At 47.7% G+C, this 15,600-nt stretch overlaps 1 long non-coding RNA gene across 7 annotated transcripts in view; it reads right to left on the bottom strand.

Moving 5' to 3' along the window:
- Nucleotides 1–15,600, bottom strand: part of LOC101749795 — a 326,633-nt gene that overhangs the window by 32,785 nt on the left and 278,248 nt on the right. For all 7 annotated transcript variants that reach the window (XR_005861100.2, XR_005861105.2, XR_005861103.2 and 4 more), the window contains one exon: nucleotides 735–856. This is a non-coding gene — a long non-coding RNA (uncharacterized LOC101749795). The remainder of the gene's footprint in view (nucleotides 1–734; nucleotides 857–15,600) is intronic.

Below are 15,600 nucleotides of genomic sequence, written 5' to 3'. Positions count from 1 at the left end.
AAAGCAATTCCCCCTCTCCCCCTTGTGCTATCAACAGACAGGCATCTACAGGATGCAGCACAAAGAACCTCTCTGGAAACAGAGAAAACCTCTGAAAGCAGAGTTTGTTCAGCCTTGCTACAATCATATGGGATGGGATATGAGAGTTCAAAATACCGTTGGTAATCTTCACCAAAAGATTTAAACCACCACTGTGGTTTACGTACAGCTCATGAGACACCACAACAGAAACACAGATCCCAAATCCCCTCTCATTGTAATCAGAATGGAGCCATTTCATCATGACTGATTTCATTGTGTCATTACCAATTTACACCATCCAAAGTGAGAGGTGACCCCCAGCCCCTGGGGGTTAGAAATGCTGCGGGAGAGTGAGGAGCATATCGGGGGGCTCTGCAAACACCACTCGGAGCTGTCTGCAGAAACGCCGCGACAACCTCAGACATATTGCATCCTTGTAGTGTCGCACAATAGCAGGACAAAGGCAGGGGTGGGAGAGGATCCATGGAAATAAGAGCGCAGGAAATACCAGGCTGTCCAGCCAGGGCTCTGTCTGAGCCCATAGCCTGCCTCCAACAGTGACTGTAATTCAGGGGGAAAAAAAACAACTCTGCAAGAGGTAATTATCTAACAAGGTACGAGTAACAAGATTTTCATGCCGTTTCCTCTCGGTCAGTGGTAGCCTTCAGCTGGCTCCTCCACAGAGCAAAGCCCCATCCCAGACTCGACCATACCTTTACGATTCAGCATTTCCTCCTGATCCATCCGAAGCACCCATCTCATTTTCTGTCTCTCCGAGATCACGGCCTCACCAAATCATTGTGCTGAGGACTTTCGTGGCTAACAGCGCACTGGGCTGAAATAAAATAACAAAAAAAAGTGGTTATTCTACCAGTGGTGAGTTGTTGCTAACTCAATTTCAGTGGCTGCCAATCACTGTTTTCTAGAGAGGCCCACAAAAAGCCACTTGTTTTGATACTGAGCAGACAGAAGGCATTCTGGTAGTGGGTCAAGGGCTTCTAGGAAATGGCAGCAGAGTTAGAAACCCTACGGCAAGAGCCAGTTATCTTCTGTTTTCTTGTGCCTGATGACTCAGGCTGACAGCACGCAGGAGAGCTCACGGAACTCTGGACGATGCTGTTTGTTTCATGGCTATGAACACATTAAGCAATGGAATTTGCTTTCAAATCTAATGAGCTGGACTGATACAGGGATGTCAGCAAAGTCCAGCAACAAGCCACTTCTGCACCTGAGCCAGTGCAGGTGACACAACTGCCGCTTACATTGGCACCCAAGAACCCTACCCAACAGCTCACACTATTTCATCTTAGGATGTTACAGAAATGCCCAGTGGAAATAACCATGGTTATATTGTAGAGGACAGCTAAGGTTCCTGGGAGATAGACTCTGCATTGCAAATGAGAATTTCCACCTCTGTGGGGAACTTCCTTAGCATGTACGGGGTTGGGAAAAGATACTACAGGACCATCCGTAAAAACTGCAAACGTGCTTTAGTGATATCCTCTTTCCTCACCATGAAGCCAATGAAATTTTAACGTTCATGACGTTTACTTGTCACTGCTGGCCGGCAAATTCCAAAGATAAAACACAACAAGAATCCCAATATAAAAGCGTTATGTCACCAGCATTAGCTTGTGACAAGCTACGAAACACCCAAGGGAACAGACCTGGTTTACAGACGATGAAGTGGACAGTGAATGAGAAAGCCCTGTGGAAACACCAAGTCTGCCATCTTTTGTATCGGTGGATAAAAGCTTGGTGGCTCCAGCAGGCTATGGGATTTGCAGTGGGCAAAGGGAAGGACTTGCAGAACTCCTGAAAGATGCCATTTATCATTCAACTGGAAACACGGTTAATGCCAGTGGGACTTGGTCTTCCTCATAAATGAGAACAATTTTTACTTAAAGCAGTCAAATGACCACTAGGGCTGCTCCAGCCTGTGGGACTGCAGAGTACAGTTTTAAGCAGTTTTATTAACTTTATTTTAAATCACTTCCAGTGCTGATCCCCCTAAAGATCAAAGCTGTTCCATCATTTATACCTGGCAGGCAGTAAAACCCTTACGTAAATCTGTAAGTCCCCTTGTTAAGTTTAACATTCATCACTTAACACCACTTAGCAGCCAACCAGGGGACAGTGTGCCTGCCAGGCCAACCACCCCCATCTGCATCCCTGCAGTGAGGATCCAACGCTGCTGAAGTGGAGGCAAATCTCCATTCAGAATCTGCTCCTCCAAAAGGCACAGATGGGGGATGGCCCTTGGAGAGCGCATCTTTGCCCCCCATTTCATCTGCACCCCGGTGGTAACTCTGTCTGAATTCCTTAAGTTACTAGGAAACCTCAGAGAGCCACAGAAAACATTCTGTGCCTAATGAGGCCTTCTTGGACCACAGTGTCATCAGACACTACCACGTCCCGCTAATGAGCTTCTCTCTGTGCAGCGCGGAGCCGCGCTGAACTGAACTCTCCCCATAGGACGACGCGCCATGAACTGGCAGATTAAACTTTCCACTGGACCAGGGACAGTTGCAAGGCACTGGGATGGCATCCAACTTCAGCTAAGTGGAGTAGGGACCGAGAACATGAATTTATAACCAGCAGCCATCAATGAGGCGTAGGGAGCCATGTGCACAGCATGCACTTGGGGAAGGAGACTGGGGACTAGAGCAGAGCTGATTGCACCTAATGTAGGGCAGGCAGGACACAAAAAGGCTGTATCCATCCGGTAGAAAGCAATACAAAGGCAAGACCACCATATCTTAAAAGAAAAAAAGGCAGAACATGGATACATCCAACGAGTATTTGAAAGCGACACTTCCTCTCCTTGCCTGTAGAGCCAAGGATGTTTGGAAGGAGATCCAGCAGCCCTAGGCAGGGACCATAGCGGCAAGAGGGGAAACGAGATGACAAGTCTGGAATGCAGAATGCAATGGAGGAACCAATGAAAGACAAGGGAGAAGAGCCAAAGATGCTTAGATTTTGTAGCAGCAGGAACTAGTCAGAATAGCAAGAGAAACACTGGAAGACAGAGATAGGTACCATCCAGAAGGGAACTGCAGCTACCCAACAGAACAGTTCCAGTACCCCCTTGACTAGAGCAAACACAAAGCGTCAGCTGTGGGATGTACCAAAGCACCTCTTTGGGAAACACTTCTTGAAGTTTTCTCCTCTTTTTATTCCCCCCTCTCCTCCTCCTTCCTCCCTCCAGTTCCTCCCCCCCTCCCTTCAGGCAGAGATATGTTTCTCTCAGCTGCTTCTGTGCCTGTGACTTTACTGCATGGGGGAAGTCAGTCCGGAAGGTCACCTCTTTCATCAAGTATTCTATTTGCATCCAAAATTGTATGTACATGAAAAATGTGGTCGTGTGTTGCACCTAGCTGCAGACGCAGATGAAATTCTGTGGAAAGCCTGATGCACACTAACCTTTGCAGATGGTGCAGCTATTGCTGAAAAATGGATTGCTTAATAAAGCATATCATCCGACATATTTGCTGCTTGGCTAGCCAAATAGAAGTTGTTTTTTGCACAAATTTCCTTGTCAAATTTGTCAATGTTCATGTCATTTTTGCTTTAGGTCACAGAGCAAGGTGCAAATTCTTGGCATCTTTACTAGTTGCAAGCCAATTTCGGCTATTTCTAACAATGAAGTGAATTTCTCTGAGGATAAGACACTCACTTTATGGGGAAGGAAGGAAAACAGCAGGAAGTGGATCATTTTTTTTTCCTGGGATTTTGTTCTTTCTCTCTTTTCTTTTTTTCTCCTTCTTCCTGATGGATAACATTTACAAACCTTATTTAATTCACAGCAGAGAGAAAGAGGCCTTTAAGCCTGTTAAAAGATTTATTTTGTTTGACTATTTGGTGCAAGATGAATGCAGAATTTTTGTTTTGGTGCACATCCCTTTGTGCCAGAAAACTTGCAGGAGAAGCAAAAAATACCATTCCCTTGTCATTCTCAGGTGTGGAACGCAGGGGTTCTCCCCCTTCCAAGTGACTGCCAGAAGAGCCTTCTTTTTTATTAACCCCACAGTCTCTTAGGCTCGAAGCAAAACAATGCACCTGCTCTGTTTGGTTTTCTACCTGCTCTATGCCCTTCTGCTCTGCCTACACACACATCACATCCCCTGCTCAGACACACCTTTTCAAGCCTACTCCCTTCTTCCTGGCTTTCAAACCATTTTGCTACATGATCCCTTCCCAGACACAAGCATGGCAAGCAGCTCTACTCAGAGGCAAAAGCAAGGAATGCCATTGCCATGCCTGCTGCAATAAAACCCTCAGCTGTAGGAGGGCTTTAAAACTGCAGCATGCCCTTATTGCACAGCCGTGAAGAAATGGTGCCAGTGTGCGGCTGGCTCCCAGGCACTGGGGTGCTGCCCATCAGGAGGGGCGCAGAGAATGCTGAGCAGCTGACGAGTGCGTGGAAAGGGCTGGAGCCCCATTCCGGTCCTTGCTCCACCCCATTGCACGACCGAGTCAAGACACAGAAGGAGGGCACTCTGGGCCTCGGTGGCAGCCCGGAGCCTCCTCCTGCAGCAGGGCACTGCAGTGTTGGCAGCAGGCACTTTGGGGTGCAGGGCTGCACAGCCAGCCAGTCAGCCACCACAATACAGCTTGTCCAGCCCTCCACAAGCAGGGCAGCCATTTAAGCATCAGGCATGTTATTTATTTTGCATTTCCCTTCCTGTTGGGTACCTTAGTGGATACAGCGTTTGCCATTTCCTAGGAACAGATGCATTCCTCTCTGGCCTGTGTTATATTCTGGCAGCAATTACCCTTCCCTCTATGGAGGTTTCATTTCTCCCTGAGTTCCCACCCCAGACAAAGTCCTTTACCAAGAACCTTTTCCAAAGATGCACCACTTGCCAAGTGCATCCTCCATCCGATCTGCTCCTCTATAACAGGAGGCTTTTCTGCAAGATGTGGGCACTTGACATACTCCCCATTTGTCTTCCTTCAGAAAGTATCTCCTTCTGCAAGGAACATTTTGTTTACAGGGTTTATTTTGTTAGCAGGTGTATTCCCACTAGTAAGTTTTCCTCTGCACCATTTTTTTTAAAGGTCTTGTTTGGTAGCCAGATATCCGAGACTGCCTGTGATAAAGCCAGCACAAGTGATTAATAGCAAAGTCTCTGCCATTTTATTATTAATAGCAGTGTGTTGACTCAATTAAATCCAGCCTGCTTTTTTTGGCAGGCCTTCGCAATTATACATATCATTATGGGCTGCAGCCCAAATGCATCCTGGGAGTAGACCAGAACTCCACATTAACTTTTTCTGGCTCTCTTTTTCCAGGTTGGCCACTGAAACGTGTGGGCTATAACCAATCCAGGCTGCTTCAGGGATGGAAGGATAGAGAGAAAACGACAAATGGCAGAGGTGGGGATCACACCTAGGTAAGGCACGCTCCTCCACAGCCATAAACAGCCTGGCAAGCACATCCTAGATCCACCCCTCCACGCTGAACCCCATAAACACAATGTAATCAGTCTGGGCAGTACCTGTTACGGGCAGGGGTGATTTTCCAGCACACTGAGGGAAGTGTCCAGTAAACCCTTCCAAAACAGACTTGCAAGCAGCTTGGCCTGGCTTGAAGAGGCACTGAGCTGACATTCAAGCATTTATCTTGAGATGAGTTCCAGCAACACGTGTTCCATGGTAGAAAGACTCAATAAAGCTCAGGTACCCCAACTCAACATACCCCAATGCATCCCGTAAGCATATTTCACTGCTGGACCTCTCAAAACATCCCAGACAGTCTGCTGGGAAACAAGGCAGTCATGGGGCTAAGGCCTAAGACTAGGACAGAGCCAAGCTCAGTTCTCAGCACCGATATGGACTCCATGTATCCTTGCCAGTGAGTCCTCTGTCCACACAAAGTCCTAGGGCAACTGCTGTAGCCTCCCAACTCAAGTGATCCATGAGACATTTAGGTTACTTGTTATTAGGGAGCACCAGACTTGGGCGCCATAAACAGCAAGTGAAGAGACACACAGACAAGGGTTGGTTGCCTTACCCGGGCTTTGAAAGATTTTGGGGACCCTGAACTGAAGCATTTGTGTTTTTCTCACAGTCTTTTGTGACCACTCATCCACAAGGTGTGCTGTTAAACATGGGAGGAAGCTCTTTTAAGACATGAAATTCATTAGGCTTGTGTATACAGCACCTAGCATGGTGAGACCCTGATGTGAGTTTAGGCATTGTCATCCCCCAGGTGACAAATTGGCCATGAAGTGCTAGAAGAACAATCAGGCTTTGGCCTCTTGCAAAAGCAGCATATGTTGCCCAGCAGCACTTGCCCATTGCTGTCCTTTGCAGACTGGGTGGGCTCCATCTCCCTGCAACCTGCTAACCAGAACTGGCAACTGCAGTTATTTCTCTAGCATGTGTACAGTCTACGATTCATCTCATCCTGCCGGCTGGATTTTTCTTCCCAAGCCCACTGCTCTTTACAGCTGCAGCTCTGGACTCTTCTTTCCCATAGAGCCTGAAAACATCCCACTTTTCTCTCCAGGTACCCAGGGCACCACCTCTCTTCCTGCAGCAATAAAGAGATCCCAGAAGCACAGCTGAAACCCTGCAAAACACAGTAGATCTCATTTCCTACCACCTCAACGGGGGGTGCTTTGCAACTGAAGGCTCTTCAGCTTGCATTGCTTCATCTTATGGAAACCCATCAAGTCAGGAGGGCACTCTGTGCTTTCCATCCCAGCTTGGCCTATCTCCATCCATGTCATCCATCTGGTTTATGTTGCTGGCATCAGACAAATCACAGCTGTGGGGCTCTGGCTAAACCAGTGTGGAAGACTGTAAGTGCTCAGCCTATAATTTCCTCCCAGTGTCTGCAATGCCTTTGTGGAAATATTTTTGCTGCTGGACGAGGCAGTGCTTTCCTCTGGGACTCCCCTTGGGCCCAGGATGAGCGACCGCCAGGGAGGAGATGATCAGGCGTTGGCAAGGGCTGTCCCTGTCACCTCATGACCAGTTAGTGGGGACTGAGCTGTTACTGCTTCTCTGTTATCAGCTACAGCAGGGGCTTCCCCGCCTTGTGGCTGAGGCTGCATTGCACCGATGACTCACAGAACATAACGAAACCATGTAAAATGTCATCCCGTGTTTGCCATTAATAAGGTTTCAATTAATGATACAGATTGCCAAGAATACCCTGAGCCTGAAACTCAGCGCTGTGCTGTCTAGCAGAGCCAATCAGGCAGCTCTCAGAGTTGAGCCACCACAAAGCAGTTCTGCTTTCCAGGAGAGATCTGTCCTTGCTGCTATCAGGCAGGGGTGCAAAGGTTTTATTTTTAAACATCCCAGGACGCACCTCTGCTTACTTGCTGGTATGAGTTACACACTGATGTACACGGGATTGGCCAGCTGTAGTCTGTAAGAACTGTGTTGAGGTGGGCCACAGTCAAAAATGAGATGAGTCAAAATGGCGGCGACACCAGCTGACACCAGATCCTCCACCACATGCAGCCACCTTTTAACACTTGGTGTATACATGCAAACACTTCCCTGGTGGAAAACACACAGGGGAACAATGGGTAAATTTAGACTGGCATCATCAAACATGTCAACCATTCTGAAGACAGATCTAAAGAGCATGGGGGCATGGCCTGGGCCATCTGTATGCTCTTCACACACCAAGGTAAAGACAAGCAATGCATTGCCACCTACCCTGCAACCTCTGTTCCCTGCATACAGCTCTCCTTATCTGGGAGCTCTCTCATGCAGACAAAGCCACTGAGTATGACCAAGGGCACCCTCTCTCTCTCACACACACAGAGCAAGGAGTCTTCCCAATTTCTGCATCACCTCTGTATCTCCCTCTCTGTGCCTGCAGTCAAACACATCTCCTGCTGCCTGCACGCACCTATGTGCACAGCACATCTCGGTGAGGCGTGCAGACAGACTTGCTCATGCACACACCACCCCCAGGAGGAGCTCCAGGTACAAGAGGCAATCCTCCTGGCTCAGGCAGCCTGCTGGAAGGAGTAATTAATTTCCTGATGAGCATGAATATCACACAAAGGCAGCCACCTGGATAGGGTGGAACATTTCTAGCCAGCATCCCTGCGATACGGATATTTGGATTCACCCATTCCCAGTCTCTGCTCGCGGCAGTGCTGACAGCAGCAAATCTGAGCTTGCTGCACTGCCTGGGAAGCCCTCTCATACCTGCTGGCCTGGCCTGCAGCAGGCAGTGAGCTGATGTGCACAGCCCTGTCCTCCTTACACCAGGACAGAGGCACCTTGCTTGCTGCCCTCCCTCCACCTACTGCTCCTACATAACATGACTTGGCCCCCACACTCACTGCTGTCACCGTTCCTGGGGCAAAGGAGAGAACTGCACAAGCAGTGTCAGACTGCTCAAAGCTAACAGTCCTCTCTGGTGAAGAACTAAGACATGGCAAGCCCCTGCTGCAAGAACATGCTCTCTCTGTACAACTTGAACAGAATCCATCAGCCCCAAATCTCCTCTCATCCTGGCTCAAGTCATTTTGCTCTCTTCCATCTTACAGAGAGGAGTTGAAATGCTCACAGACAACAAGTGCACACCCTAAACCCAGGGTACAGAGGATGAGTGGAGCTTAGAGAAGGGCAGGGGATGCCAGGCAGAGCAGTGTTCATGGACAGTTGTGCAAGTTGCACCCAAAGCCATAGGATTCCCAGCCATAACCCAGAAGGGCTCACTCCCACAAACCTCCATTCCCCATTAAAGGAGTCTGGCCACTGAAGCCACGCCACCTTCAGTACCAAAATGTCAGCAGTAAGTAGTGTCAGGGGGTTGGACAGCACTGTCAGAAGTATTTGCAAGTATCCTTTCCTTGAAAGTGGCGTGCTCCTCAGACTCATCTGCAATCACAACTCTCCAGGGAGAGCTGTGTGCTTGGAAGATCCCATTGCAGGAACACAGGAAGCCCACGGGCATTCTCCCAGCAGTTTCAACAAGCTGCAAAACAGGTCTGTGGGTAAGTGGTTTTGAATATGCCTATTTATTCCACCAGAAGTAATTACGATGAATGCTGCTAGAAACAGGTAAGAGTAATATTTTTACCTTTTAAAAGGCACGGGGTTTTCCTAAGCATTCACTGAGCACTGAGTGCCTGAATGCAAAAAAGCCTCATTGCATACCTCACAAAAGGGCAGGAACATACAACACACGCCAAATAACTTGCTTGCAACAGAGCTACAAACTCAGAGGACTTTGCCAAAGATATCTGGGGATAGTAGCACAGAAATGGAAAGAAACCATGGTGCTCTCAGCAGAATCAAAGCGAGCAACGTGCAGCCGGTGTCACTTCAGCATCAAGAACTCTGGTCAAGAGCTAGACCAAGACAACACTAGTTGCCTGTGACAAATGGACTCCTCACTGCTGTAGCAGAAGCACATGTGGCTAAAGACTCAGAGGGATGGCCATTTGCACATTGCCCAAGACACACACACTTGCCTATGTTCCTCGTACGGTGCCACACATCACATCGGCAGTCTCTGCTCACATTCCACCTCTTAAGTGCTTTCACCTCGGAGTTCACTTCAGGGGGGAAAACAACTGGCGTAACTCTTTCCATAAGTCCTGAGGCCAGGAGCTCAGTTATACTCTCTGAGGGGAGTTTGCTGAGGGCTTTCTCAAGAGTTCAGACTTCACTATCAAAGGCAGATTTCTACTTTGTCAGTTAAGTTTTGTCTATCAGCCTCCTGGATCTGAGCCCTTCTGGCAACTTTAACACTCCTTTGCATGTATGAGAAATATCTTAATCTTCTCTTTTTCCCTAAGACAAGCCAGGAAAAGAGCTCAAAGGAAATACCTTACTGTACTGTTGAGACTTACAAGTAAAAGCAGAGTCATGGAATGAAAAGCTAAAGGTCCTTAGTCATGCTGAACTTGCTTTTTCAGCTCCTGGGGTTGTTGCCCATCCACAAGAGCTCAGTATATCACTATTTATATTTGCTAATAGCTTTCACAAAGAAAGGATTGTTGTGTAAGTCATTGCCCCAGTCCAGAGTACATGGAGAAATTCCCACGGATATATACAATATAGAGGCAAACAAAGACATCCAAATTTCTGCCTAGTAAAAGATACATCTATCTTTCAAAGGATGACATGTCAATGTGATGAGGAGTTAGTCAAAACACTGGATTAGATCTGGGTTCAAGCTTCAGCTCCCCTCCTTCCATACTACCACGACTTCCCACACCCATATGGGTGGGCTGCAGTGGCTCCACTGAGCCGCCGGGGTTGGGAGTCACAGGTGGAGTTTTCAAGATTACCAGAAGGCCTATAGGAACGCATGTCAGCAAGACGTGTGCTCCAAACTCCCTCCACTGCTTTGGAAGACTTCCAGCCCCAGGAGTAAAATAACAGGAATAGGATATGCAATGTTGCTAGGCTAACAAAGCTTATTTTTTTGTGACTCACATTTTTTCTTTGGTTTCAGCGCAGAGAATTGATGTTGCATTCCTGCACCTTTCAGATATGCATATACACTGGCACACACATTTTACGTATAAGTAAAACACAGCTGTACACAGACCTGGGCATGGCAGTGTGCTTGTACATGTAAAGCACTGCTATTTACAAGCCGTTTCTATGGTTATAATATACATGGCTCTTATGAACTGCTTCATTAACCTGTCAATCAGATTGCTTTTTCCTTTCTCATTCACCCCTCTTCCGTGTTACTCCGTTTTGGAAGTGAAGCATGCACGTGCCAAGTGCATTATTTCAGATCATACGGACGCACGGACACACACGGACACATGTCCACCCAGGAACGAACGCAGTGCCATCGCTGCCTCCCCAGGAGCTCGGCTCTGGGCAGCCCCCCCAGACTCAGCCAGCCATGATGATACACGCATGTGGCCATTTGTCACCCAGCCCGGCCGGGGGCACCAGGGGCAGGAGCTGCCCCCAGCCCGGCTGCTCACAGGAGGAGGGGGCTGCTGCAGGGCAGTGCCGTTTGGAAGTGCTCCTGACGGGCTAGGCCCCAATAAACCCCCCAAAAGTGCTGATGTGCCGAAAGCAGCTGACACTGATGGATCTGCTCTCATCTTGCCTTTCAGTCCCGATGCAAGAGAGAAGAGATAGAGAAAGAGAAACAAAGGCAGAGATTAACTCTTTTGTCACAGAGCTCTGCAGTTTTACAAGGCAAGATAAAGCTGCTGTCCAGGTTGGGTGCAGATGGGACCAGCTCAGCACAGTCTGTCTGACTCTATGGAGTCCAATGAAGGGAAAAAACAACCTGAACTGTGCAATTATTTACTGACAGGGCCAGAGCTGCCTTACAGAGCCTTATAGCTTTCCTCATGGCTGCAACCACAGCCAGGGAGACCTGCGTGGATGGTTCTCCCATGCATACACAGGCAGAGAGTGTGCAGACTGTGTTTTGATGTCATGCAGCTACACAAGGAGTACTCAGAAGGTTTCTCTCTTCCCTTGCTCTCCTGAAAGGACACGGCCACCTCTCAGATCTCCCTTCCACTATGTTCCCACACAGATGTAGCTGTGCTACACTGAGCCTAAGCACATCAGTAGGCACCTGTATTAACAGCACTGGCAAACAAATAACGACAACAATATGAGTGATAATTATTAGTAAAGATGTTAAGCAGCATTCTTTCTCCTATAGAAAAATTCATTTCAATCCCATTCAATTGGATTTTCATTGATTTGCAGAGAGGAGGAGGGACACCTTTTCTAAGCCATCCTCAAACAAAAAACAAAGAAAAAAAAAACCCACAAACCACTTAAAATCCATGTTGTGATTTTGATCCTTTTCCCATCTTCAACAGAAACTTCCAAATTGTGTCCTTTGATAAAAAGATGTACTTTCATTTTTTTTTCTCCTAAAAAAAGAGGCCCTGTGTCACCAAGGAGTCACGTTCCATCGGGAAGCACTGCCAAGCTCTAGGCTGGATTTTTCAAGTCCTGTTTGTTCTGTTGCATAGTTCCCATGTATTCCCAGAAGCTCTGGAGGAACCACTCAGAAGGAAGCACAGATCAGCATGGGTAAAGGGGTAGGCGCAGGCCTTGCTGAGCAATGGGGACGTCTTTGGGTTGCTGTCAGGACAGGGACCTTGTGCAGCCCCACAAACACACAGGAAGAACCTGCCAGCCCTGCAATCCATCCATCACTGAGCGCATCAGTACGGACAAGCGCATTACACCGGGACATGGACACACTCTGAAACACAGCCGCGTCACCGCACCGAGAATTCCTGCTCTCACACACACTCTGCTGAGCACGCAGTCCTGCCTGAAACGCAAACAAGAGCTCCAGGCAACAAACAGAAAATAGAGGTGCGGGGTGGCACTTTCTTTCCCCCCTGAGAAATATGGTTCTTCCTCACTTTTAGCAGGCTTTATGCCACATCTTTTCAGTATCGCCTCTCTTGCCTGACATTTTCTTTCAACAAAGATATTCAACATCCAAAACCCTTTCAGACCCTAACGGAGGCTTACAGAGTACTGTTTGTGTCTACAGGATGATCTAAAATAAAGTCTGATATGGCAGATCTGTTCTGAAGCCTGGGAACAACTTTGAAATTTCAAGATTTCCCACCACACACAAAGAGCAAAAATCATGTCACTGTGTCAAATGCAGACAGCCTAGGAAACAGGCCCACCAAGGAATTATTGATCATCCCTTCACACGTCCTCAATAAGATCCTGGTCTGAGCCCTATCCACTACTTGCCAACTGACACGTGCTGAGGTGAAATGTGCTGCCTGCTCATGGCATCCAGCACTGCAGTGAGCCATTTGTGAGAGCTCTGCACAGCTCCACACTCTCTCAGTAGCACACTTCCTCAAGGCAGAAATCTTTGCCTTTATCTTATATAGATATATGTGTATACAGCCTCTGAAGGGTTGGGGGGGAAAAAAAACCAAACAATCTGTACATTGTTGTACAGCTGGTTGGAGCATGCCTTGCTCAGTAGCTTTTGCAGAGTTACTTAGGAATGGCCCAAGGTCCTTGGGGTCCTGTGGACCCTGAAACTGAGACTTACTGTAGTAAGGCTTGTATAGGAAGGGCTGTCATGGGCTGCCTGAATGACAGAGGTTTCCAGTGCCAGGGTTAGCCAGTCCCTGGCTGTAAGCACCTCTGAATAAACCCATCGGCATTGACAGCCGTGAGAGGTGCTCAAGCATGACACTTGAGCGTGAGCCTGCCTATAAGCACCAGAAGAGCACTGGTGGAAAGAGAATTCCTCCCGTGTACCAGCTGTGGGGAAGCAGAGCCCCAAGCTCCTGCAGTGGGCCCCAGCCCAGCGCCCCCCACTCCGTGAGAGATCACAAGGGCCCATTTACCCCAAGATATGAAATTTGTGTTGTTTCTTTATTGTGCTTTAATGAAACCCTGTTTATTCTAGGCTTTTAATTCTTTCCATCTATTATGTTTAGACAACTCATTAACAATCATTTGTTATCATTAGACTTCAATTTTAAGCTCCTTTTCCCAGAGGAGGCAATGCTGTGCTTTTAAACATATTTGCATCATAAACAATTTTAGGGCCCTGCGTGCCATATATTACCCTGGCCTTTCCTCGCTCTTACCAACCTTCTGCTTACCCACACCTGGAGGCACCAAAAGAGCCTTGCTGGAATTGGCCCTGGTCCAGGGCTGTGCCTGACCTGCCAGGCCTGCAGAGGGCTGCACACCAGGACGGCAGACTGGTGCGTTGATAGCAAGCTCTTGGAGCCCAGGTCATGTAATGGTGAGCTGCTCTTTCCACTGGGATTAATGACTACATGCTGCAGCTGAATTAATTAGGGCCTGTTAAAGATATCGTGCTAGCCTGGGATAATGTGTGGGCCTCATTCTGCTCATTTATGGTTGTTCAGCTCCACTGAATTTAGTGAAGTCATTCCTGATTTGCAGCAGGGTCCCCCGCGTGCATGCTGGATAAGCACTACGTCACAGTCTGCATTCACTGACAGCTCCCAGAGGGCAAAAATCTGATCCCTGTTATGTAGTGTAAATCCAGATCAACATTCACTGATGCTGCAAGGCATCCCTCGGATATGGACTGGTAGCATGGGCTGCATGAGGAAATGTGCTTTGGCACATGAGAGGCCCCTTAAGTTGTGCAGAAAGTAGGAAAGGAGAAACAAGGAAGAGGAAGGGAACTGAGTTTTGCCTGGGCAATTACATTAAGAAGAAATAAAAAGGAAATCACTAACCTTTTTTTTTTTTTTTTTTTTTTTGGAGCGTGTCTCTATCTCCAAAAGCATATTTCAAATTACACTGAAGAATGCCATATCCACTCATTCCCTCACACTGATGAGCAATCCGAGGACACATCATTTTGAAAGAAGCTTATATCTTATTAATGGCATAGCTAGATCATCTGTCAGTGCTGAGTCTTTCGCTGGTGTAACAGGGTTGTTGTTGCTGCCCTGATGTGCTGGGATTTTGCTTTTTAAAGCTCATCTGGTGATGCTGCTAGGACAGAAATGCACACCTTGATGCTCCCCTACACTCTTCTCTGGCAGCGCAAAAGAAAACTGCTGCACAAAGGCCTCAGCTCTGCACAGCTCCAAGTCAGTGCTCACCTTGGAAGTCATGAAGGCCATTCACAGGCCTGTCACCTACTGAAAGCCCCTGCACCACCAACTGCAGAGAAGGCATTGCACTCAGCCATATTTTGCTGGGTACAGTGCAAAGCGTTTTACCTTTGCCCAGAGCTGACAAAGTTTGGATTGTCAGTTATCAGCCGATGCAGAATTTGGTCAGTCCTACAAACACAGGGGAGGAGCAATCTGGAGCATCACACCTTCTATGTGTGGATGGTTGGAGCTTAAATGAAGATGAAAACTCCGTACATAATGTCACAGACAGTGCGTGGTGTTTTTACACTTCTGATGAATTCTACAGCCTATGCTAAAGATAAAGATGATCACAGCTGTGTGCTGGGCTTCTCTCCGGTGTGACAGCCTATAGATTTACAGTTGCAAGAGTTTGCTCCCTTCTCTAAGACCTGGAACATGCTTTGGCAGAAGCTGAGAACTGTCAACTAGAAGCAACTGTAGCTGGAAGTGCCCAGGGCTTGGGTTTCAAGATGCTACAGATGATGCTTGCAAGCAAGGCTCCGCCCTGCATGCTAAGTACATTCCTGTAATTTTCTATCCTTCCTGTTGTTATTCTGATCCAATTAAAGTCACTGTGGTTAAGTGAAAAGTCACGATTGGCTAATTGGATTTGGGAAGGCAGAACACCCATCAGGGGCCAGGTTTAATTTAGGTTTTCTTAAAATTTCTAAAGTCACTGGCAGGCTAGAAGGGGCAAGCTCCATCCTCGGATAGCTCCAGCTCAGAGAAAAGGGATTAGTCAGTTGCTGAGCAAGCTCCCTGCTGCCTGGTGTCCATGGAGCTTTCCAATTCCAATGCCTGAGTCAGAGTCCTCCTATTTTTGGAATGTGCCTCTCACAATGCTCTTGCATGGATCTCCCACATGCCCTAAGTCTCTTGCTCCCAGTTTGGTATTGCACCATTCACCATCTCTCCTGCTTTCTCTAAATATCAGCACAGTTCCCTTCCCAAAAACACTTTCTCCCATGTTTCTGAGAGGGGT

Source organism: Gallus gallus, chromosome 6 (genome assembly GCF_016699485.2).
Source record: "Gallus gallus isolate bGalGal1 chromosome 6, bGalGal1.mat.broiler.GRCg7b, whole genome shotgun sequence".
Taxonomy (NCBI): Eukaryota; Metazoa; Chordata; class Aves; order Galliformes; family Phasianidae; genus Gallus; species Gallus gallus.
The sequence above is the reverse complement of the archived record's forward strand: the minus strand, read 5'-3'. Positions and strand labels throughout refer to the sequence as shown.